We start from the raw sequence: 24,187 nt of genomic DNA, 5'->3' as shown, positions 1-24,187 counted from the left end.
GCTGTTGTATATGAGCCTTTCCGGACCCATATTTGTTTAAGTATCATTGTTTATTTGCATAGTTATGGTGCTAGTAATCGTCATCGTATGCATCGAAGAGGTCATCGCCTTCTTCGTGGACGGTGGTAGATGCAAAGTCATCCTCAGCATAGTAGACTTCTACCCACACCAACTGGCCAAGCTTGCACTAAGTCGCGCAAGGTTTGAGCATAGCGAAGAGCAGTATTTATTTATTATACATGAGCATTGAAGGAACCATCATTAGGCATATGTGCAAGATTGAATTTGTCTATATACATGTCCCGTCGTTGCTTTGCACTGTGCTATAGTAGTAGTCACCGTCATGTGCATCGATATAGTCGTGTTGCTCATGCAAATCATTACATGCACTGTACGCTAAGTTCTTTTTTGTTTTTTCCTAAGGCCATTGAGTATGCCGAGAACGCTGGGCGGTCGCCGCGAGGCACGCGCTCATGAACGCTCTGCATTTTCTTGGTATTTTTTTCCTGCAACGTCAAACTTAAGGCTTCTACAACAGCTCCGCTGTTAAAGTTGTTACTTTCGGTTTCCATTGCTTGGAGCCCAAATGACGCGTTTAACAAAACCACGCTATTACTTCCCGAATTTGTGCTGAATGCTAAATAGGGTGGAGACTGGCGGAAGCGCGCTTTCGAACACCCTGTCCCCACAGCTGAGCGGCTGAGCTTCCTGAACCCGTTTAGGCCTCTCAATATGCTAAATATGGGAAAACCGCTTACTAAAAAAGCACAAATGGTGAATTTTTTTGTAATTCTAGAATAAATTATAGGCCTTTTTTCTGCATGTAAAACTTTGATTCCAACAGCAATGCACTTCTGGTGATCGGTGATACTTGTAGCTCTGCCTATGTGCATGAGTTCTAGAGCGTTGCCAGTGTCCTGTCGCCTCTCGCCTAGCGCGCGTTTAGAGTGACGTCACCAGTTCCTGCCAAACGTCGGAGACATTCCGCTGCGTCACTATTTTTCCTGTTCACAGGGAGATGTCGTGCTGGTGCCCATTAGCTTCCTGCCACTAACTGCGCTGTTCCATTGGCGCGACAAATGAGATCGAAATAAACAATATTCCGCGGGTCTAAGCCCTTCCATAGTTTAACCAGCTTATTCTGCTGAGTAAAGGAAGCGAACCACGTAACCCTAACATTAACCGGGAAAAGTGGTGCCACCACCCCTCTAAAAAAAATGAGCCGAACGACGTCGACATGACGTAAAGGCAGTTTAAAGGACTACCAACAGACAAACAAAATAAGAGCAAAGACGCAGAAATTAAGGGCATCTAAACATGAAATTCTCTTCTTAAAGGGTGCGATTGAAATACGCATCCCGTGTACAACCGCCGGTAGCTGACCAGCTCAAATCCGCGTCACCTGGCGCTTTAACCAGGCTGTTTAAAAGCCACCTAATGCCTCTAACAGAGACAGTTATTGTGGCCCACAGAAATAATTTCATCATCCAAGCTACAGAAGCACCCATGCACGTTTCTGGTTATTGCAAATATGAATTGCTGACACGCGTAAAGAAAAAAAAACAGAACAGAAAAAAACAATCCTTGCCATGGTTAGGCGAATACAGTATATTTAAACAGAGAACGCCCCAATTCCATGACAAACAGGCGGTCAAAAAGGCGCCAAAGAAAAGGGATCATGACAAGGTAATGAGCGGACACAATGACACCACTGGTACCCACAGCCGTGTTTTGAGCATAATATTACAAAAGTAGCAAAACATGTGCACCCTAAAATTGTGAGTTGTTAAAAAGGGCGATTGGCCAATCCAGGACCAACCTCTTCACCTGGGTAATGAGAGTTTGAAGGTAGATCGGGGAAGAGGGAGAGAAAGGGCTTTACAGGGACAACAAAAATTTTCGGACAAATTAAAATAGTGTACGAAACTGTAGTAGAAATCATAATCATGTTTATTTACACCATGAAGGCCACAGCTTTGACCCCAGTTATAGGTCAAAACTGCCATGTCGGCCTTCACATATGTACTGACCAGAGGGCGGGAAGGGGGGCCTTACACCAAGCTGGCGCCCCGTGCTTCTGCCCCGGGGGCCGGAGGTTGCGGAACCTTGTTCTAGGGCATTCTCAAGCAGCTAGAAAAAGCATAGGTCGCATAGGGACCATGCAATGAAAAATAATAATATTACCCTTTCTGACAGAACACGATTGTTTTGGATAAGTGGACAAGTTAGAGTGGAAGACTTAAAATTAAACTGTCGGAACTGCGGAGCAGTGATTCACCAGTGTTTCCTTTGTGTTATTTCTGTCACTATCTTGTGTTGGTCTCTTTAAGCGCCGGTGCCCGGGTAGGCTGGTGCTCCCGGATGACACCGTACCAGTATGACACCATGCCAACCACCTGCCGAAGTCGTTTCGGCGAACACGAGCCATCACATCCGCTCCTTCTTAAAAGGAATGTTAAACGAACAATAACAGTTGACTGTAATCACAAACACACATGCGCACAGCCTCCTCGAAAACTCATCTAAAGAATATCACGCTTGTCTCTCCCGAGGTTCACGCCAGGGTAGAATTTCAAAAGAATTCATCAATGTGAATACCCCTCGAGTGCACATGTTGGGATTATTCACACTATGTACAGTTTTCAAACAAACAAGAAAAAATAATTTACTTAATTACAAGACCTAAGGCGAGGTGGAAACCAAAACAAACGAAATTGACCTTTCCGCTCAAACTCTCCTTGGCTCTTTAACTGCGCCTCACCGTCGTTTCCTTCGAGCCTGGGCTGAAACTCTCCTTGGCTCCTTGACTGCGCATCACAGTCTTATTCTGCCTCATCCTTCCTCCTCTGTCTGTTTTGTTCCAGCGCGTCCAAACTACTGCACTGGTTCCACCCGGTATGTCTCTATCTCCCGTTCTAACCTTTCTTTCGGTCTTAGCCACTCGGCATCCGCCGTCTCTCTACGCCGTGCTATCTTTTGCTGCACGAATTCCAACAACCGATTTCCTTGGAATCCGAAAACTGATCGCTAAAAGCTGCCCTACAACGCGGTACGGTCCTCTCCATTTGGGGGTCAATTTACGGGCTAGCCCTGCCTTTATGTACACGCACTCTAGGTAAACGCGGCCCCCTACTCTAAATTTAACCGCCCGAGTTCTGGTGTCGTGCAGGCTTTTGCAAACACTCCCGCCCAGAAGGCCTGTGCACTCGATTGGACTCCTTCCATGTTAGAACCGAGTCAGTGCCTCAACCTCTTCTCGCTGGGGGTGAAATGCAGCTTTTGCTTAATTATTTAAGTGTGGACCCCACTTCTGACACCAATGTGATGGTCGGGATTCTCAACGTGACCCTGGGTCCACACTGGGCATGAGGAGATGGAGGCACAGCCACACGGAAGTTATTACATGGAATTTAATAAGATAACTGGCTCGACCTCGCTTACGGCTGGGCATCGCTGGACTGCTTCAGCGTGATGTGGCACGGGCTTGTTGGAAGGGCCTGACGTTCGCCGCGGTCACGCCGCTATGGCTCAAGCTCGAATGAAGGGCTCGCCGCGATGAGGCTGCTGCTGCGCGGGCTAGAACGAAGAGGTGGCGTACGCAGCAATGAGGCTTTTCTGGCTCGGGCTCGAACGAAAGGCCCGCCGTGATAGGGCTGCTTAGACTGGGTCTCGTACAATGGCTGGACTTCGGTTGGCTAAGTGTGCTGACGGGTGGTGAGACGTCGCTTTCGAGCGATGGCTAGGTTCCGGAGTCCTAAGCTCCCCTGCCTTCTGCCTACCACTTCTTGCATCTCGTCTCGTCCTCTCCCCAGATCGCTCTCACCCCAGACGTCGCACCTGAGTGATGGCTAGCCTCTGGGGCCAGAAGCCCCCTGTCTACGGCCTAACCCATCTCGCGACAAGTCTTGTCCGTTCTCCGGATCGATGTCCCTCTATCTGACTGCCTCTCGATCTGACTGATCCTCGCCCTCCGGTCAGCCTCCCCTTTTAATACCTTTCGTCGTTCTTCCACACCTCCTCCCACGCAGTCAATGACCACTGTCCCCTCTTGTCCGACTGGGGCATAATGAGCCACCTACGTCGTCACAAAAGGAGCTCTTATCGGGAGGTTCCAGCTTAGAGCGGCGCCTCCAAAAAGGTACCAAGATGCCCTTGCCACTGTGAGTCATTCGGGCTTCCCAACGCACTTACCTCTCCGCCGCTACTCGAAATTACCATTGATAGCCCGGTGACACCCTCCCCGTGTGGCGTGCTCGACCATTTTTCGGAAAGGACCCGTCGCTGATCCTTAGAAGTTCAATGCACACACCCGCACACACATACATGGCCCAGCGATGGCCTCTTTTGGCGTTGGTTCCCGGGATTTGTGGTGCTGCCGGATAACACCGTACCAGTCTGGCACCGTGCTGGCTCTTGAGGCCGCCCACCCGCCGAGGTCTTTTCGGTGAACACGAGCCGTCACAAAACGTTCGGCTGATTTTTCTTGTATTGTCCTGCAGCGGTACTTTTCCAAGGTACCAACCACCGTGCGCCATTCAGCATGGGTTTCATACGGAATTGCGCTAGGTATAAAAAGACAAATAGGACGCTAACACGACTTGGAGGAGGTGCAAATTCTTGTTAGCTAGCTGTTTGCATTTGCATACGTAGCGCAATTCAATATGAAACATTACCAATTAGCCCCATTCTACATATCTTTCAGTATGTGTGCCGGGAGGCGCTATTCCTATTAGGTGCTATTCCTAATAGGTGCTATTGCTATTCATATTATTTTTTTTGGCGGGTAAACAAACTAAAATTGACAACTTCCATGAGAGTTCACCCCTCGTAAATAATACCACACCTCGTAGAACATTTAAGGCTTTGCCGCATGAAACAGAAATTCCAACACTAATTACCTAATTTTTAAAGGCAATATTTTTCAAGGCTGTATTTGAAAGCCCAGTGATATTTTCGATAGACAAATTTCCTGGCAATTCTTGCTCAACGTAGTTTGCAACCTCTGCTAAATGACACAATCGTCATTTAGGAAAGTGTGCTGAGATGAGTGTAGTTTACCCTACACCATAAGCTCACGTACTCCTATTTCGTTGCAGCGTTCGCCAAATAAGAACAAAGACGTAACGGTTTTGGGGAAGTAATTTTTAGCGTAATTCTGTCGCTTTTGCTTTCTGATGATGTACCCACTATCAGAAACAAATTTTGCCTGCGGGGAGAAGGAGGTCAGTGGTGTCCAGTTAATGGTAGAAACTATATTGCACCGTAGCACCAACCTATAGTTGCAGCACAGTTATCAGGTATTTATATTTGTACCACAAAGTTCGTTATGTTTTTTTTATGAGCTGGAGCCCAGGGAGTATATAAAAGTTCTCGTTTCGTAAACATAAACAGTATTACGCGTGCCTCCTCAGGGTAGAAATGTGTCCAATATGCAAAACGTATTCTACCTCTGTATTCAGCCAGACGTCAAAAAACAAAATGTAGTTTGGCTAGGCGTTGGCTTATTTTACGCAGACCATGGCACCAAAGAGATATTGTGAGCCTTATAAAGTCATTTTATTGGGGATTAAAACATTACATAGAACAATAAAACGCATGAATCATTAAAATTTGTTGGAAATTTTTGAAGCAATTGAACTAGAAATTTCAACTTGACACTCACCCAACATGGCGTTCCATCATAATATTTACCAAGCCGAAATCCGTCGCATGAATAAATGCAACCAAGAACAGGTTTACTCTAAGGGAAACCAAAAATACGTTATAGTTTTTCAAAAAAAGGGAAAAATATACTTACTCCCGGTCTCAAATTCTAGTGCAGCACCTTAGAAGAAGTGGTAAGATGGTAAGCGAAGCAGCACCAGGGATATAAAGAAACAAGTTGCGTCTATATTTTCTTTCCGGCGGTGGCTTGTAAAGTTTTTAAAGTTTGCACAGAAGGCAATGTAAAAGTTCGACAAAGTTATTGGGGCATTTCGTATATCTCATGATCCTTGCATGCCCAACTCCGGCATAATAACATGCGAACTGATAGAAGTCGTTTATGTATTCCTACTGGAAATATTTCAATTCAGTCCTATTATAGGTGCTTCAGAGGTGCGTCCTTGGGCTGTATTTTTTGTCGCTCAATCCTGTTCACAAGCCTTATGTTGTCAACCTGCCCGTGGCTACCCCATGAAGCAAACACTATAGCGCGAATTAAAAACTGTCAATCAGCTTGGAGTAATAAGAGCACCAAGGTGCCTACGACATTTTCATAGATACCCCATAACGACGAGGAAGACATTTATCTTGATGCCATTCCGCACGTGAGTTGTATTTATTATACCGTTACCATGTTTTAAAACATTTGGGTAAATATCTCCCTTCCGTCTTTATTGACTGTCACTAATGTACGCATTCTTCGTACACTACGGGCAATTCGTACTCCATAGCTTTCGTGCCGACAGTATAGTGCGCCTGATCCTTTTTTTGCACAATGACGCCTCACTCTTTGCTATCATTGGGCAAAACTTTGTCAATTTTATGGGTTGGCTAATGTCCACCTGAACATTTGTGCTGCTGTTTTCTTCCTATGTGACGCCCGGTGCACGGCAGTTTGACACGATCTGTTTTTTTTTTTCACCCTGTGTCACGCAGCTAGATAAGGGCCAAAAATTTTGAGGTTGAGGAAGCTTTTACGGCACTACCCACGATGTCTACAATTTGTTCAATACTGCCTGGGTAAACTGCCGAGGTGCACAAAGAAACAAAGGGTACAGTAAACTGCATTCATCATGCAAAATGCATGAGAGGACCGGAATGTTATAATGAATCGAAAGGGGAGATCGAAGAAAATATCATTTGGCTGTGTCTCAAAACGACTGATTCTTCGATGACATTTGCAGGGAAGCAAGAAGCTGGGCCCAGAAGTTTGTCTACCAGTTCTTCATATAAGACTCAGCTTCTATATATGCAGAAGCACCACTGGCTCTGTAGTGTTGCGTAGAAACTCTAAATATATTTCACATTGTTCACATTCTTGGTGTTAAACAGCTTGAGAACTCAAACGCCATCGTCATGTTTATAAAACGAAACATAACATATTTAAGGCGACATTTAAAAAACGACTAAATGTTAAACGAAAGGTACCGCCCAGGATTAATATACAAACATTTAATGGCCGCACACGCTCTATGTGCGAACACCCACTGCAATCGTTTTCGTAAAGTAAATAAGTAGCTCACGGGATCTTTACTGCACTTCTGCGGACAGATCAAACTCTTGGCTTCACCTGGAAAAACAAGTGAATGATTAGACAAGTGCCGCCGTGATAATAGATTCACGGACTCAGCTGAGCTGCAACCATTAATTAAGCCTCGTCCAGCAGGTGCGCTAGCCGCGATGTCAGTGATAACTCGCTTTTATATTTGGCAAGGCTTTGACATAAAACTAGGTCACTGCTCACGTGGTAATGAAGAAGCTTTTTTTACAGGCTGTAAACGTCAGAGAACTTACACTAAAGTTTTCAAAATAACGAGAGCGCGGAAACATTTTTAATCAGGGCGCGCATCGTCCACCTTAGACTGTACAAATATCTAAGGTTAGTTCCCGTGCAAACGAATTGCTAATAAGTGCCCTATTCTGGACTGCACAAATTGCCAGGTCATTCGCCGTGTTTCTTGCGTAAGCACAACGTAGGCAATCAGTGACATGATTCACGTATAGCTCTGAAAACATGCAGTGCAATTGGACGCTTCACTGATAAAGATTACAACTAAGGTATAAAATATTGCCCATAAAAAATATAAAAACCCTTGGCATGTATTCTAAAAATCTAGACAGTAGCTGGGGTTGGCAAGGGGAACACATTTCTGCAGGTCGAATTGGCGTCAGCACCACAAGGCTATCGAGTAACGCTGATCCAAAAGCCAGCGAAAGTGGGATGTTGAGCTAAAGAACATCACCCAGTCTTTTTTAACTTATCTATTTATTTCTTTCAATCGCTTTTAGTGACGTAGTTGAGCCGTCTGCTTCAACGCAAGCTTTGTTGCGTTATCACCTTCCCGGCCGCCACCGCCGCCACCGCCGCCACTCTATCGTCTGCTGTTATGTAAAATGTTTATGGCGTGATCACATAAAAAGACGGCCGCAACCATCGCTTGTATGACACATAACAGCAGCGAAGCACTACGCCTGATTACCGCGGTGCGTACCGATGTTGCTGATTCACTCAGTAGACAAGCTCATCTACAATCAGCGCTGTAATGAACAAAACCCACTTTTTTTTATTTTTCTCTTGACTTCGGCTGTGTGACGCAGCAGCTTACTAGGAGGAGTGTGGACAGATGCCATGCACTGGGTTCTCTTTGTCATGGAGAGCCGTGTACTGTGTTCTTATGTTGCGGTTACGCCAAAGAAATAAATTGTATTGTATTGCCAAACATTAAAGCAAAATACTGCACATTATTTGTATGCTCCGTGATCGCTGAGTCGGAAACAGTCGAAACTATTATTGCTTTCGGTAGAAAGCATTCTTTAAATCGGGTGTCAGGCGAAACTGCGCCTGCTGCAAATTCGCGGACATTTCGTAGCGCCAAAGGTGTGTGCAAATTTTTGCCCTATTTCGCCACAAAAGCAGGCAACATTTTTAAGCTTTTACGTAACGTTACGTCACTTCTGCGCAGGCTGAAGTTGCCAACGTGTGGTGAGATCGTTCGCCCCAACTGTTTAAATTACATCATGCCTGACCAGGCAATCACAGACAGGGCGTGTATTACAAGCAGTATTGTTGTTGAGTAGCAAAGACAGACCTACGTTTTCATGTCCGGTGCATTTATTCTAGTTTTCTATTGGCGGCCAAGAATTATGCGCTTTAACTAAAGAGAAATAAGGCAAACTTTAGAAGTAATGCCCGTAAACGTCTGCAAACGTCAAAATGACGAAGGCACACACAACCGCTTTGTCAACCGGAAGTACGTGACCAAAACTGAAAGCCAATCAGAAAAAACTTCTTCCAAATTCCCAGTTTTCCTGGGAATTTGTGCAGTCAAAAATAGGGCTCTAAATCCCACAAGGCATCTGTGCATCTAAATTAAATAAACGCAAACAGACGGCAACCCACGGGCTCCTTCTGAATGCTGTCATCCCGTTTGCAAAGGACAGGTGACGCCGCATTATTTCCATTGGAAAGAATCCTGGCTCCGCTCATCATTAGGCTGCACAACATGTGTCACCGTGGCCTTTGTGCAGACTGATCAAGATTTGTCTCCTCACAAAGAACACAAGACTGCATCGGCCCTTCCTGCAAAAGCAAGATGGTGCCTCTTCCGCACGCCCCCCGCCCCCTTTACTGAGGAGCGCCCTGGCTCTGACTGAATGTTCTAAACGTGTGTTAAGCACGGTTACGATACCAAATGTTATATTGAAGTTATTGAGGAGTACGAACACTATCGACTAAAAGTAAGAAGGTCATGAAAATGATTGGGGTGACGCTTCATGGCGTAAGATCGCATTACGACTCTATAGTGGACCTTTGCCCGTTTCCATCAAAGACGTTGCACCGTTCTTCAACTAAACATGCACAAAAAATTTGGTGAGAGCGTGAAATCATTTACATATAATATAAGTATTATATTAGGCCCATGGAAAGTTTTGCAGGTGCTCTGGCATAAAAGGTAATCAGAGCTAAATTCAAGTTGCATGGTTTTAGAGATTTCTCTTTTAAAAAAACTGCAGAACTTAGTACAGTGAAAGATCGTTAATTAGAACTCGAAGAGGACCACAAAATTGTTAGAATTAAGCAGAGTCCGAATTCTTGTGCGGGCGCTATGATGAATGGACATGCGCGAAACTGAGCGGGCAGAACACAAAGAAGCCACCTCTGAACTCGATATCGCGCATCAGGCGCTACCACACGCTTGTTGCGCACGCCACGTGATCGCAGGCCAAGATCAGCGACCGCGGCGCACAGGAAACCTGCCCCGAATCACGGGCGCCGGCAACGCGTCGCCCGCTGCGGAAGCAAAATAAGGTGTTGGACAGCGTGGGGCGGTCGCTACGCTGTTATTTTAACGTGATAGCGTTATTAGGCTCCTTTGTCGATTCCCCTGTGGCTTCTAGGCGTCCACTATCAGCCGTACTAGTCAGGCGTCCACGGAAATACGCCACCGCTGCCACCCGGAAGCTAAGACTGAGGCAGCACGATTCAGGGCTCCGCTGAACCTGCAATGTGGGGCCTCGGCAACATAATTCTGGAAAGGAGGACAACGATACAACGTCGGATAGGAAAGAAAGGACGCGCGTTTGCACCAGGTGCCGCGCCTGCGCGGTGAAGTTTGTCCTATGCCCAGTCGGTGGAAGCATAATCGGCAGACACGATCTCCAGCAGTAACTGCACGTACGGCATCACACCAAGGCTGGTTTCCACCAGAAGACCAAAAATACAAATATCCGGGAAGTCATATAACGAGGCTACTCGTGGGCTACGAGGCATGTGGTAGTGGAAGCCTCCAGAACAATTCTGACCACTTTAGGGTCCTTAACACTTGCGCCGAAATCTGGACACACTGGCGTTTTTGTTTCCTGCTTCCATCAGAAAAATGACCGCCGCTACCCGGAATTGAACCAGTGGCCTTGGGCTCAGCGGCGCGACGCCTTACCAACGTTTTCCACAGGGACTTATGCCGGCACCAACTGGGGATGACCTAACAAAAAACAGGGGACAAAGGATTAACGCCGGTCTCTCAGAAATCAAGAAAGGTATAGATTATAGGCCCAAAATATCTCAAATAAAGCCCACTACATAGCGTCTAGTCACGTAAGTTTTCAAAATACTTATTAATATTCCCACGATTGTCTCCGCTGGTAGCTCCGTTTAGTAAACGGCAGATGGCGCCACGCCGCCAAGTTAAAAGTCACTTCTAGTTTCCGAATATCCGAAGATACGAATATCCTCCCAGAGAACAGCCACGTAAGAATGCTCGGCGGGTTTCTAGACAAGCGGGTCCCTTCCAACTTCCAATCGCCAAAAAAAAAGAAAAATCTTTAACAAATTATTGCCCACAAGCAAAACATCCAACCAAGAAAGAGCAAGAAGAAGAGAAAAGAAACGATAAAACTCATGCAATCACTGATCATGACAAGAATATTGCAGAACCTGCCGAACCACAAATTTACCCGCGCCAGAGAAAGTGAAAGAACCACCAACATTAGTACAGCATATAAGGCCGTTCTCAACCTCGCAGTTTTGACCATTAGATGAACTAACAAATGTTGGACCACCAGAGTAACAGAATGAACACGCATAGACGGGTCTACAAGCAGGGGACGGCCATTTACTCGATGGAGAGATGAAATAACAGTATTCGGAGCACATAATGTACTAGGGAAACGCAGGGCAACCGCGGGTGAAGGTCAGTAGGAGAGGCCTTCACGCTTGAGTCGTCCTAAATAGGATGTTGGTGATAGTGACGATGAATAGGTCCTCCACTTTTGTCTTCCTAACGCATTTCGAGAAATCGGAGAAACAATGCATAGCGTATAGCGTAACAATGCAGTCCGTATATCAGAAGTATCAAATAAAAGCATAACATCATTAAAGACTCACTAAGGACATTAACACAGTTTTCTAGGGGCAGAATACTAAGCGCTTCGGTAAGATATTCCCATACAAAGTGCAGACAGTTAACAACGTCACCTGGACAGCCGGATCCAATGGTCTGAAAGCAAACGACGCACTGTGCAAGAGGCACACGAACTCATATACAGTGGTCCTTGTGACCACGACTACCACACCACGACTACCTCTCTTCAAGAAGCATTAAGAACGAATCATTTTGCTTGCTACAACGAAGTCTCAATGCCGAAGAATCATAAACTCTGTGGACGAAAAACCAACAGACTTATCTGAAAATCCACGTGCGTTAAGGTGTACGGTGGGAACATCAGTCATTAACTTCGAACTGTACTGAAATCGGGGAAACATCCACCCTCTTGTGCGCAACCAAGCCATGTCCAAGGGTATGGCCTTGTAGAAAAATTTAAACATAATATATTCCACTTCTTCGAAGCATGGGAGGCAGATTTGAACAGCTCGTTACCTTAAGATCAGCACAAGCTGATTGAGAGGGCAAGGAAAGACGCTGCTACATCCGGTGCCGTAGACTCAGGTTCCACCTTTGAGGTCCGCGCCATCTCCTTACCCCATTTACGTAAACCACAACTATTTCTTTTTGAACAAAGATCGGTCTCTCTCTCTCTCTCACTCTCTCTCTTTGAAAAAAGCAAAATTGTTCAGCCCGGCCCAAACATTTCGAATTAAACATTTTTATACACTGACACTGACCACTCTTTGCTCAAACTGACCAACCCCTCGCATTTGCAACCTTTCGCGCTCACATTTTATGCCACAGAAGCGCAGAGAACCTTTATGTATCCTGGGATACGGCGATAAAACCCTGGTTTCTATTCTTTCTCTTTTCAATAACCTTTTGTGCCGGTGAAGCATAGGTCCAAAATGCAGCAGCTGCGTACGGAAACGCTCCGTGGGATTCAAAGTATTGCTATCGCACGTTACATCTTAGGATACAAACGTAGATGTCTCTGCAACATTTTGTTTTGTTATTTTGCAGCTGAGGTAAATTTGATTTGGTTTAGATTTGCAACACATCGTAATCACTATGGACCAACTTCTTCGAGGAGCGATGGAAACTCGGCGACCACAATTCCAATTAGCCGTTCTAGATTCGAGGATTCTAGCCGTTCGAGAATGGCTCCAACGTCCGATTCTTTGTTCCTGTAGGTAGGAGAGCCATGCAGTCACAAAAATTTCCAGAATAGCCAACTACTACAATTGCTGCCTTCTACTATCATAAATCCCACAGTCGATGTATACTTTATTGCCTTGATACTTCACCTCCCTTGAATTACTTGATCTTGTCACATTGCCTTTCCTTCCGTAGGTTTCAATCCATTTTTGGTAGAGTTTTTTTAACGGAGCCGCTGGGTCGGTGACATGCCCTTGATGGCGTGCACTCGATAAATCCATGTGGGTGGGGGTGAGGGTCCTGTTTTTGTTATGATGACCCTGCCCGATTTTGTTTTCCGAAACACGCCCTTGGTGCCAGGCAAGCCGTTTGTCTGGTTTCTTCAAATAGGTTTGAAAGACACAACTCAATGTCAAAATCATCAACATACCATTCAGGTTTATGTAAGGGCGAAGGCCTTCCCCCACTCCTGTGCGGCGCTGCCCAAATTTATTATTTGCCTCCGAATTTTCTTAGCTCGATCCTCCCTAGAGCTAAAGGCCGGTCTCTGCCTGTTATTTTGGATCGGTCTCTGCCTCTCAATTCGGTTACGCTGCTGGCCCAGCACCTGTCAATTTGTCTCACACTAAAAATTGCGAGGTGGAGGGCTGCCTTATATGTTGCCCTGATGATGGGGTTCACTTGATCTTCGCTGCGGGTAAGTTACAATGGTACGGTAGGCTCAGTAAAATCCGCCTTGTGATCAAAGGCTTCATGATTTTTATCGTTTCATCTCTCATTCTTGCTTTTCGCTTGTTTAGACGTTTCGTAATCTGGGCAAGTTGCTAAAATGTTTTTTTTTTTTTTTTGGGGGGGGGGGTGATTGTGAAGCCAGCTCTGTCGCTTAACTCCAGGGCATGCCGAGAATTCTTACGTGACTGCACTCTGGGATGATATCCGTACCTATTTTTTGGGTGACTTTTAACTTTGCCTCGTGGTGCCTTGCGTCGTTTGTCAAACACAGCTTGCGCCGGAAAGGGAACCGCGGGAATATCGAAAATACTTGGAAACTTCATGTATTAGACTCGATACATTGAATTTTTTTTTCAGTTGGTTTCTGCTCATATTGTATGATTTGCTTGATTTCTGAGTGACTGGCGTTAATTCTTTACCTCCTGTTTTAGTTTGGTGACCCAATCCTCGGGGCCGGCATTGTTTACGGCGAAAAACACGCCGCGGTGGCTCAGTGGGTAAGGCATTGTGCTACTCGAGCCCAAGGACACGGGTTTCATTCCCGGCCGCGGAAGAGTTTTCCTGATGTAAGCAGAAAATAAAATCGCCGGTGTGCCGAGGTTTCAGTGCACGTTAAAGCTCCTCTGGTTGTGGAAATTAATTACCGAAAATTTTATTGTTTATCTACCGGTGTAGAGGTGTTTTTGTTGTGATGGCACCAACTTCGGGCGCGACTGGCGACTGTATCTGCCAAGCATGCTACCACCGATAGGATGTAAAACGAATATAACTGTGCAGGCGCAGATTCTACTGGAAATGCGTGTCGTTTCTTCAATCTCCGACGTATTATTATTGTTCTCCTTTCCACACTTCAGTTGCCGTTTTGTCGTATTTCATATTTATCCAAACACTCGCATCTCGCTGCATCAGTCGTAGCTTCCGGGTGGCGGCGATAACGTATTTCCATGGACGCTTGATGAGCACGGCTGATAGCGGACAGCTAGCAGGCACGGGAAAATTGAACAATGAGCCCAATAACGCTATGACGTTGAAAACATGATTCCCGCTCAGAAGGGCTCCCACCCGCAGTGAAGTAGGGGAGGGTGGGGAGGTGTGCCGTTGGTGCTCGTCGCTATATCAGAGACGTGGAAGGTGGAAGATAGCGCGAAGCCAACGCCGCCTGTATAATCATTGCCTAACGCGTGACCGAAAAATGGCCAAACATCCACTCTCCTGCTGCTCTCTCCTACCCTTTCCTGCTGCGTAGCCTTCCTACGTACTTTCATGTCCACCAACCAGCGCCGCTTCTCAGAAACTATGCAAAATACTTGACAGTTTGTCTAGCGTTCCCAGGCGGCGTTCCTACGCCTTTTTGTTTGCACCATGCCCGTCTGTCGCTCTCTGTCGCTGATAAAAGTGCCATTGCCACGGCGGACGCAAAACCACTTGTGCTGCCGCAGGCTGATGCCGGCTTTGCGCGCTTACCTACTTGGATCACGTGCCGCTAAATTTTCTGAGTGGGTCATCCCCCTCTGTCCCCTCCCCAATTCGGCCTTGTTTTGACCATGCTGTTCGCACTCCGCACCGGTATGCAGCTCTAAAATCGAGAATTGTACTGTAGAAGCGACCAGACAGCGTCGCTGGACCGTCAACTGCTCATCCTTTTGTTTTCTATAATTTCCTAAAATTTACAAGCACGCGATTTTTTTGGAAAGTAATGGTAGACGTGAGCGCTTTAACAAAAGATGTGCACACAATTTCTTCTTCACTAAATCCTTCAGAGATAAAAATATTGGTAAAATAATGGCTGTAGCTTCCGAAAATACAGTTTTTCTGTTTGCTATTTGTCTACCCGACAATCAATATGTTCTTGCACTATTTTAGTTCCGCCTCCGTCGGTATCTTTCGAAAAATGCAGCAGGTATGAAGCGAGCGACACGTTGAACGGAATCCCCAGTGCGCCCCCGAACTAGCGCGCCGTCCCGGCAAAGATGTGAATGAAAGTGCTCTTGAAACCGTACAGGCAAGCTGACAGACACACGTCGTAGAAGTGGGTGCAGCGTTCGCCACTCCCGAGCACTGACGTAAGGCGGGACGTCCGCCGGCTCCCGCCACATAGCGGATGAGTGCCTGAACTAAGCGTATACCTGCCACTCTCATTGAAAAGCTGGCGACGCGTTAGGCAATGTTTATACAGGCGGCGCTGGCGAAGCAGTAGAAGCGGAAAAGCGGGTTGAAGGGAGATAGTGTGACGTCGAACGCAACATTACCATTGCTGCAGCCAACACCTTATACAGCAGTGATCAGCAAAACACAGAAGTTTTTGCAATGCTCAGAACTGCGTCTTCGGCAATCCTGTTTTGTAAGTCAAATGTGCGCAACAAAAGGTAACCAAAACGTGTCATGGGTAATCCGCCGCAATTTAAGTGCTTCGCCACGCCATTTTTTCTGTCCATTACAAAACCGCCGCTCCTACATAAACCCTTTTAATGAAGGAACGCTTGAAGGAGATGGCGTAGAAGCAATGAACTGCGAATAAATGAAATTCAGAAACACCTTTAAAACTCCTGACTTGGGGGATTGCGAATTCGTGTAATTTTGTTTAAGCTATCTGATGATGCATTCCTAATTGTAGGCCTATCAGAAGAACGCATCTTCTTTCGCCACAATGTCTCCGTCATCATACGGATATAAGTTGTCGTGTACCCTTCGCAACATAGAGGCTGCATCGGTGTCACCTTGTGGAGTGTTAAGCTCCTGCGAGCCCCTGCCTCATCGCTGCTCCTTTGAAATTTCTGTGTACTTTTTATTTTTCTTCTAGACCTATTTCCACTTTCCACAACGTGTAACAGCTGCCATTAACGTACTGGTTCAACAGTCTATTGCAATAGTGGCCGCAGTAGCAGCATAATCGTGTTGAAGTCATTCTCCCATGGCGTCATATTTATTCCTTATTACTGCTGCTGAAAGGCTTTGCCAACCACCTTTGTTTATCTTTTTGCCTTCACACGTACGCCAGTAGCGTAAGCGTGCTTCTCAGTGATTACCGTTAGCGTGCTTAAATTATCCCGGGAGACCTCCAAGGGGGGGTGGTCGCAGAGGAGTGGTGGAATGTGTCTTCTTATTACTGTCTTCATGATTACTTTCTATTTTATTATTTTTATCTTCCTTCTCTTGCGTCCTGCTTTTTCGCTGTCAATAGCCTGCCTACAGCCCGACAATGCAACATCCCGGCACGGCACCAGTCACCCCGTGACCCAAAGCCCATCCATTAGCAATACGGTCCATTTCTGCGACACCCCCATCCTGCAGGATGAGCCTACCCGCTACCGCACCAGAAGCTCACCCGAGAGTAGGCTTTAGCAAGGCACCAACAACACAAAAACAAATGCCCCACCTTAGCTTCTCGTTCACCACCGAACCCACCCTATAGCCACCAATATTCCCACACTACAACAAACATTCAACCCTATACTACACCACCTGGGCTTGCCAGAACCCACCAGCAGCTTCCTTAATTTGCACCCCAACATTCCCATTTGTAACGTGCCTGCTGTGTACGGTGTTCAGCTTGACAACTGTGTGGAGGCATAGGCAAAAGTGATAGCTGGCATCCTTTTAGTCTTGGCTTGCGTTATCGTAAACTGCAGCACTCAGAACCGCTATCAAAACACAGAACAAAAAGGGAGGAGCTTGGCGCCGACCCTCGCTGTTTTGCATTCGTAATCATGCGAACGGCAATCAAAATTGGCGCTTCGATGTCTTGGAGTACGGGTGTGCTAGAACAATTCTTGATTGATTGTAGGGTTTAAAGCGCCGACGCAACGCAGGCGATGAGGCGCGCCGTAGTGGAAGGCTCCGGATTAATTTTGACCACCTGGGATCTTTCACGTGCGCCGAAATCTCGTACACACGGGCGTTTTTGCTTTTCGCCTCCATCAGAAAAGCGGCCGCCGCGGCCGGGAATCGAACCCGCGACCTCGTGCTCAGCAGGCTAGAACAATTCTGCCAAATGAAACTATGCAGAAACACGATAGCGTTGAATTTTTCAATACAAACATGTCTGCTTAATGCAGCCACTAGAACGTTCATTAGGCAATTTTAGTTAAATAGGCCACTGACATCAATAATTACCGCCTTATTCTGTGTCCCCCTTGGCGCATAACTTAATGTAGAGATGTTCTTCCGGTACATCTAAGCGCCTAATTTTGAAAACATCTGGCGACTTAACATTGATCACCCTGTGTATTATTTACACCATCGTGCCTATAACAAAATTCAAGTTTTTTCTTAAGGCGCAATGCTCTAAAGAAGAAGTACCTTTTTCTTCGTGGGAAACTTAAATCCACCTTTCCGTCGTAGTGCGCCTAACAAGGGTTACAGAGTTAGGAACCTCTATCACAGGCAGGAATCTTAATAAAAGAAAGTTTACATATACAATGAAGTATTTTATAGTTTTGCTCCCTCTCTCTGCTTTGTTATGTAGATGTGTAAATACGCACCTCGAAACCTATGTATGCAGATTTATATAAACCTCTCATTTGTGCATCACTTTCGCGACCTCCTACTATAATCAGAGTTACGTGACATGACTGCGAGCTGGAGATAACAGTCAAAGAATCGTTAGACCTGGAACTTCTCACAACGTTTTAGTGGTCTTTCTCGATAATCATGACTCTCTTTAGTGAGTAATTGATTGTATAATACGGAACACAATAAAACCAAGGCTTTCAAAAGTGATATGGCCCCTCTAAGTGACCTTTTCATCACAGGTATGCTAAGCACTTACCCAAATTGCTTACGCAAGCAAATGTTACCAAAGCCAAGACAATAAGCATATCTCTTCTCGATTCTGCGTGCCTGTTGAAGGCAACACGAGAGCAAAACACCGCAGAGTGTGGGCGGTTCAGGTGACAACAGTGCCTTTGTCTGTTAGCTATGCGTATTTAAACGCACTAAGATGAATGTCATTTCTGGTCAGGCCTGTCACAGGTCAGCGGCTTTGCACGTCATGAAACGAACACCCATATATCATTGTTTTCTTTCGTGTGCTGTTTCACTGGGTTCTTTTAAATGTGTGTTTTGAAATTTCATAAATAACACTACCCCTATACAGACAGAAAACTGAAGCACAGTATCAGGTCCCAACCATACGGTTTCGTAGGAGAAAGTTAAGTTTTGTTAGAAGCTTTCTTGGCCAATTTAAAGGGCTCCATAGGCAAAGTCTGGCTGCGAGGAAATCTCAGTTCTTTAATTTTAACCACAAGGCTGCTTTACGTGCTAGTTCTTCTTTACCACAAGGATAAAAAAGCTGGCATACGACATGTTTATCAACAATGACGGGCAGCGTCATGCAATCAGCAACAAATATCTGCGGACAATTTGAGCTTTGTTCTAGACTTTGTATTACATGAATTTCCCCCCTCCCCGTGTTAGATGAGGCCAGCTGATCGGTGCACGACCGTTCCCCTCAAGCGTTTTGTTTACTTTGTAGCCTGCGGATCGTTTAAAAATTCCCTTGACGTCAACACAACGGCTTATTGCCATAACCCTGCAATCGCTCCTTTGTGTTTCGATATTCAAGTGTAAGCTTTCCAAAGAAAAAAATGAAAAATACCTTTCGGGATGTCTCAAAACGGGTAACGTTTTTGCCCTTTAGGCGCTTTCTTTTTAGGATTCAATTTTTGTGTGTCAGGAAAAAAGGTCGCAGAGAAAAACCCATGCTGGTAATATTGCCAGTGCGTTGCATGCACGTATGATATGAAATATATGTCGTATTTGCTTCTTCTACAGGTAGTCTAAAAACTCTATATTACATACCCGCTCCTGTGTGTTAAGTGGGCTACCGTGTGCTGTAGCTTGTTGAACGGAACTTATTTTGCTGCATAAGCCACCAGATTCTGCACAGATGAACACACGGCTTTTCATTGCTGTATATTGCTAGGACAAACCCTCCGTCTAACAAGGCGCAGAAAACCCTCCGAAGCAAGGAGTGCGCATGTGCAAAAAACCATGTAACAGATGCACCAAGCCAAAAAAACAAAAGGGAATGTCGAGGTCTATCACAGCGAAATACCCCACAGCCGCGTGCTTGTGGCGTAGTTTGCCAGCCACACAAAACAAATGAAGCAACCTGCACTAGGGGTGCAAGGCTGGAGAACGAGTAGAGCTGGCGGCCCTTTTCCCTTCCCCAGAGACCCAGTGGTTCCATCATCATCCTTAACAGCCCACTAGGTCCACTGCAGGACGAGGGCCTCTCTCATCAACCTCCAACCACTCCTGTCCCACGCCGCTCTAGTGCACTCTTTGCGTCCTAATATCCTTTTTTCTTCCCTCCATCGAGTAATTGTCCTTCCTGTTTTTCTTGACCCGTATCTCGGTGTCCACTCTGTCATCTTAGTAGTCCACTGATTGTCATTTCGCCTAATTACGTGGCCGGCCCATACCTATTTCTTGAAGAAGGGCTTGCGTTCGGGCTAGTTGGTATTCCATAAAGTTCATCTTAAGCGCAGAAAAAAGAACAGGGACACCGTAGACAAGGACAAGCGCTACTTCCAACTGAATTTTCTTCAATCAAGGTGAAATATATAGCAGCAAAAGTACAAGAGATACAGAAAGGTTACGATTATACACAGATTAAAATAACGGAATCGCTTGCCGCTGTCCCACACGTTTCAGTTAGTCATTACCACGACCAGTTCTTTTAGATGCAACGCATCTCTTTAACTCGCCTTGTCCCGCGTCGTTGTCGCGGCGTAGTCCGCATCCCTCCCCCATTCTCCTCGCCGCGGCAGCTGCGCGCTCCGCTGCTCTCACCGCAGCGCCATCTGTGCGTCAGCGCGGTCAGCGCGCAGCTTGCGCTTGGCTGCGCTCGCTCCCGTCGCCGTGCTAGCTGTGCGTTAGCGCGCAGCCTGCGCTCGGTTAAAAATTTACACCACCTTCCCGCGAGGGGAGCCATGGGGTAGATGCGACGCATCGGGGGGGAACATTCTGCGTAAACAGGTTACACAACAACAGCAATCCACACGCTCACATCGCTAACATAACGGAAACGCAACGGCAACCCCCGATGCGTTGCATCTACCCCATGGTTCCCCTCGCGGGAAGATGGTGTAATTTTTTTTAAGAAAGCTGCCTCCTTATCGGATAAGGCTAATGATGTTGTGCTGACACACTCAAAATCACCTAGTTACATTTCAGCTGCCTCTACTATCTCACGCGTGCGCTGATCAGAGTCGTGAAACAATATCACAGAGTTATTAAAGTATGGTTTACACTTGGGGAATTCACCGAAGTCAGTCGACAGGTTACCATCCTTCCTTTTGTGCACGTTATTTTGATGCTCACGTAACTTGGAGTTGACGCACCGTGCCGTCTGCCCTACATATACCCTTCCACAGGCCAACGGAACACGGTACACAACCCCTCTCTCGCATTTCACGTACTTGTTTTGGTGTCCAACCTTACAATCAGTATGTTCTTTTTGTACAGGACGTGTATCTCTGCAAAGCCTCTCGAGCTTGATTGGTGCGGACATTACAACGCGAACCCCAGCCCTCTGCCCTATTTTCTTTAGCCGATGTGCGATACCGTGCAAATACGGTATAACTGCCGTCTTACGGCGCTCGTTGCACTCATGCTCATTTGTTTCGGCCGCTTTTATTACCTGTTTCTCACGCCTGCGGACAGCCTCAACGACTGCCACAATGACGTGTTCAGGATTCCCTAACCGTCTCAGCCGAGAGACCTGCGCTTCCACAGCGCTCTGCACGTGATGGACACGGGATTTCTTTAGAGTATTGCAGAAGCAAATCGTTGCTACTGAGCGTATCACCTGTTTGGTGTGTGCAGAGCTAAATGGCAAGAGGGGCTTCTGGCTGCGGGTTGCGTAACTCCAGCAAACCTGGATGTCCGAAAACATGAGGCTCATGTCCAAGAACTTCAGCGCGTTACCTTCTGGTACTTTGTGAGTTATCTGAAGTGGTTTCAGGCAATCTTCGAAAACTGCCAGTGTTGATCTCACATCATTGTCAAAGCTATACGCACCCCTACGAAGGACAACCAAAAAATTATCCACGAACCTGTGCGCGTCTAGCTTTGACAATGATGGGAGATCAACACTGGCAGTTTTCGAAGATTGCCTGAAACCACTTCAGATAACTCACAAAGTACCAGAAGGTAACGCGCTGAAGTTCTTGGACATGAGCCTCATGTTTTCGGACATCCAGGTTTGCTGGAGTTACGCACCCCGCAGCCAGAAGCCCCTCGTGCCATTTAGCTCTGCACACACCAAACTGGTGATACGCTCAGTAGCAACGATGTGCTTCTGCAATACTCTAAAGAAATCCCGTGTCCATCACGTGCAGAGCGCTGTGGAGGCACAGGTCTCTCGGCTGAGACGGTCAGGATATCCCGAACACGTCATTGTGGCAGTCGTTGAGGCTGTCCGCAGGCGTGAGAAACAGGTAATAAAAGCGGCCGAAACAAATGAGCATGACGGCAACGAGCGCCGTAAGACGGCAGTTATACCGTATTTGCACGGTATCGCACATCGGCTAAAGAAAATCTGGCAGAGGGCTGGGGTTCGTGTTGTAATGTCCGCACCAATTAAACTCGAGAGGCTTTGCAGAGATACATGTCCTGTACAAAAAGAACATACTGGTTGTAACGTTGGACACCAAAACAAGTACGTGAAATGCGATATAGGGGTTGTGTACCGTTTTCCGTTGGCCTGCGGAAGGGTGTATGTAGGGCAGACGGCACGGTGCGCACCTCCAAGTTACGTGAGCATCAAAATAATGTACACAAAAGAAAGGATGGTAACCTGTCGACTCACTTCGGTGAATGCCCCAAGTGTGAACCATACTTTAATAACTCTGTGATATTGTTTCACGATTCTGATCAGCGCACGCGTGAGATGGTAGAGCCAGCTGAAATGCAACTACGGTGATTTTGAGTGTCAGCATGACATCAGTATCCTTGTCCGATAAGGAGGCAGCTTTCTAAAAAAAGAACTGCTCGTGGTAATGACTAACTGACACGTGTGCGACAGCGGCAAGCGATTCCGTTATTTTAATCTGTGTATAATCGTAACCTTTTCTTTATCTCTTGTATTTTTGCTGCTATATATTTCACCTTGATTCAATAAAATTCAGTTGGAGGTAGCGCTTGTCCTTGTCTACTGTGTCCCTGTTTTTTTTCTGCGCTTAAGATGAACCTATTTCTTTTTCTTTATGTGACCCATGATCTCTTCTACTCTAGTTTGTTCTCTAATCAAGGTAGCTCGTTTCCAGTCTCTGAGTGTTACTCTTGACATTATTCGCTCGCTCCATGGCTCGTTGGGCCGACCTAAGTTTGCTTTGAAGTTGTTTAGTAAGGCGCCAACTTTTCGCTCCGTATATCATAACCTCACATTTGTTTCCATGTAACCATGTAACACATTAGCCACCATGTACTCATGTAACACATTTGTAACCTCACATTTGTTTCCAAATTTTCTATGACTGGCAGGCCCCGATCGTTTCGCCCACAGGCTTACACATCTCTCCCAAAGTGAACCCCTTGGCCCACGCTAGAACCCGGGACCGAGTTCAAAGCAAACACCCGCACTACCAACCTGCGCGTCCGGAAAAGACCTGGGTCTTTTTATAACTTGGTCGACACACTTTCGGCTCTGTTGTCGACCAGAGACAATCGATCACTGTTTTATAGATTGTAGATATGCTGTCTTTTTCTGGGACATTTTACAGCGAATGCTCAGAAACGACATGAATATTACGCCGTTGTCTGTCCCATTTTTGCCATTCGACTTTCCTGGTGAGCCGCCTTATAACATGTCTGTGTTGATTGATTTGTACAGTCTGTGGCGATGCCGCTTATGTGATAGGCATGCTGAGCGACCAACATCAACTAAGTCATATTTCCGAGAAACTGTGGCATCTCTACATAGTGTGTATAGTTCGTTTGGCCAACCACCTGACTGGTTCCCTCTTGTGAACGCTTGTGTGTGTTTGCCTGAATTTTGATGTACATGTGCTTCTCATAACTTCAGCGTATTCTTTTCTTTGCTTGACTATGCATTCCTCGTTCTGCCACGTCTGAGCGTTTTCTCCCATGTAATAAAGAACAAAAACTTCTACGATCACTCAATCGGATAGGCGCCGGTTTCATAACGCGAAGAATCCAGGTTCGATTCCGACCATCGGAAGCGTTTTTTTTTGTCAATTTGGTTTACACGTTAATGTTCCCCCGCTGCTAAGCCGTACCCCTGGAGTCTGTGGGGTGGACCAGTGGTTAGGTTGCCAATTTCACGGCGTAGAGGCCCCGAGTTAGATTCCCGGGACCTCGCTAACCCCATTTTTTTCTTGAAGCTGATGGTATTTTAGTACGACGTACGCAGTTTTATCGGCCTAATCAGCTCTGCTATTAATACAGAACACTTTGGCAGAGGCTAACACATTCGTGCAGGAACAACGCCCCCCGACCAGCTGCGGAAATTTGTCCGTCACGTAGCGTCGTCGTCGCGGTGGTGGGAGAAGGAGATTGCATGTTTGCCGCCGAATGTTACAAATCGCCGTAGCGCGCTTACACGGTGCGGTAGGAAGAGCGTCGGCCCTTCAATGCTTATCGCGAGGCGGCGTAGGGACAGCGACCGCGTGCGGGCAGAACAAATTATTTTAAAAGGTGACGTAATTGTAGTATTGGCGTGCCGTCGTATCATTAACGCAGCT

At 46.4% G+C, this 24,187-nt stretch overlaps 1 long non-coding RNA gene across 1 annotated transcript in view; it reads right to left on the bottom strand.

The window, feature by feature from the left end:
- The window catches only part of LOC144144880 (uncharacterized), a 76,988-nt gene that overhangs the window by 5,219 nt on the left and 47,582 nt on the right, over positions 1-24,187 (bottom strand). The window lies entirely within an intron of this gene.

Source organism: Haemaphysalis longicornis, unplaced genomic scaffold (assembly GCF_048455015.1).
Source record: "Haemaphysalis longicornis isolate Haplotype H1 unplaced genomic scaffold, Haemaphysalis longicornis Haplotype H1 scaffold_7, whole genome shotgun sequence".
Taxonomy (NCBI): domain Eukaryota; kingdom Metazoa; phylum Arthropoda; class Arachnida; order Ixodida; family Ixodidae; genus Haemaphysalis; species Haemaphysalis longicornis.
Note: the sequence above shows the minus strand (reverse complement) of the source record. Positions and strands in the feature narration are given on the sequence as shown.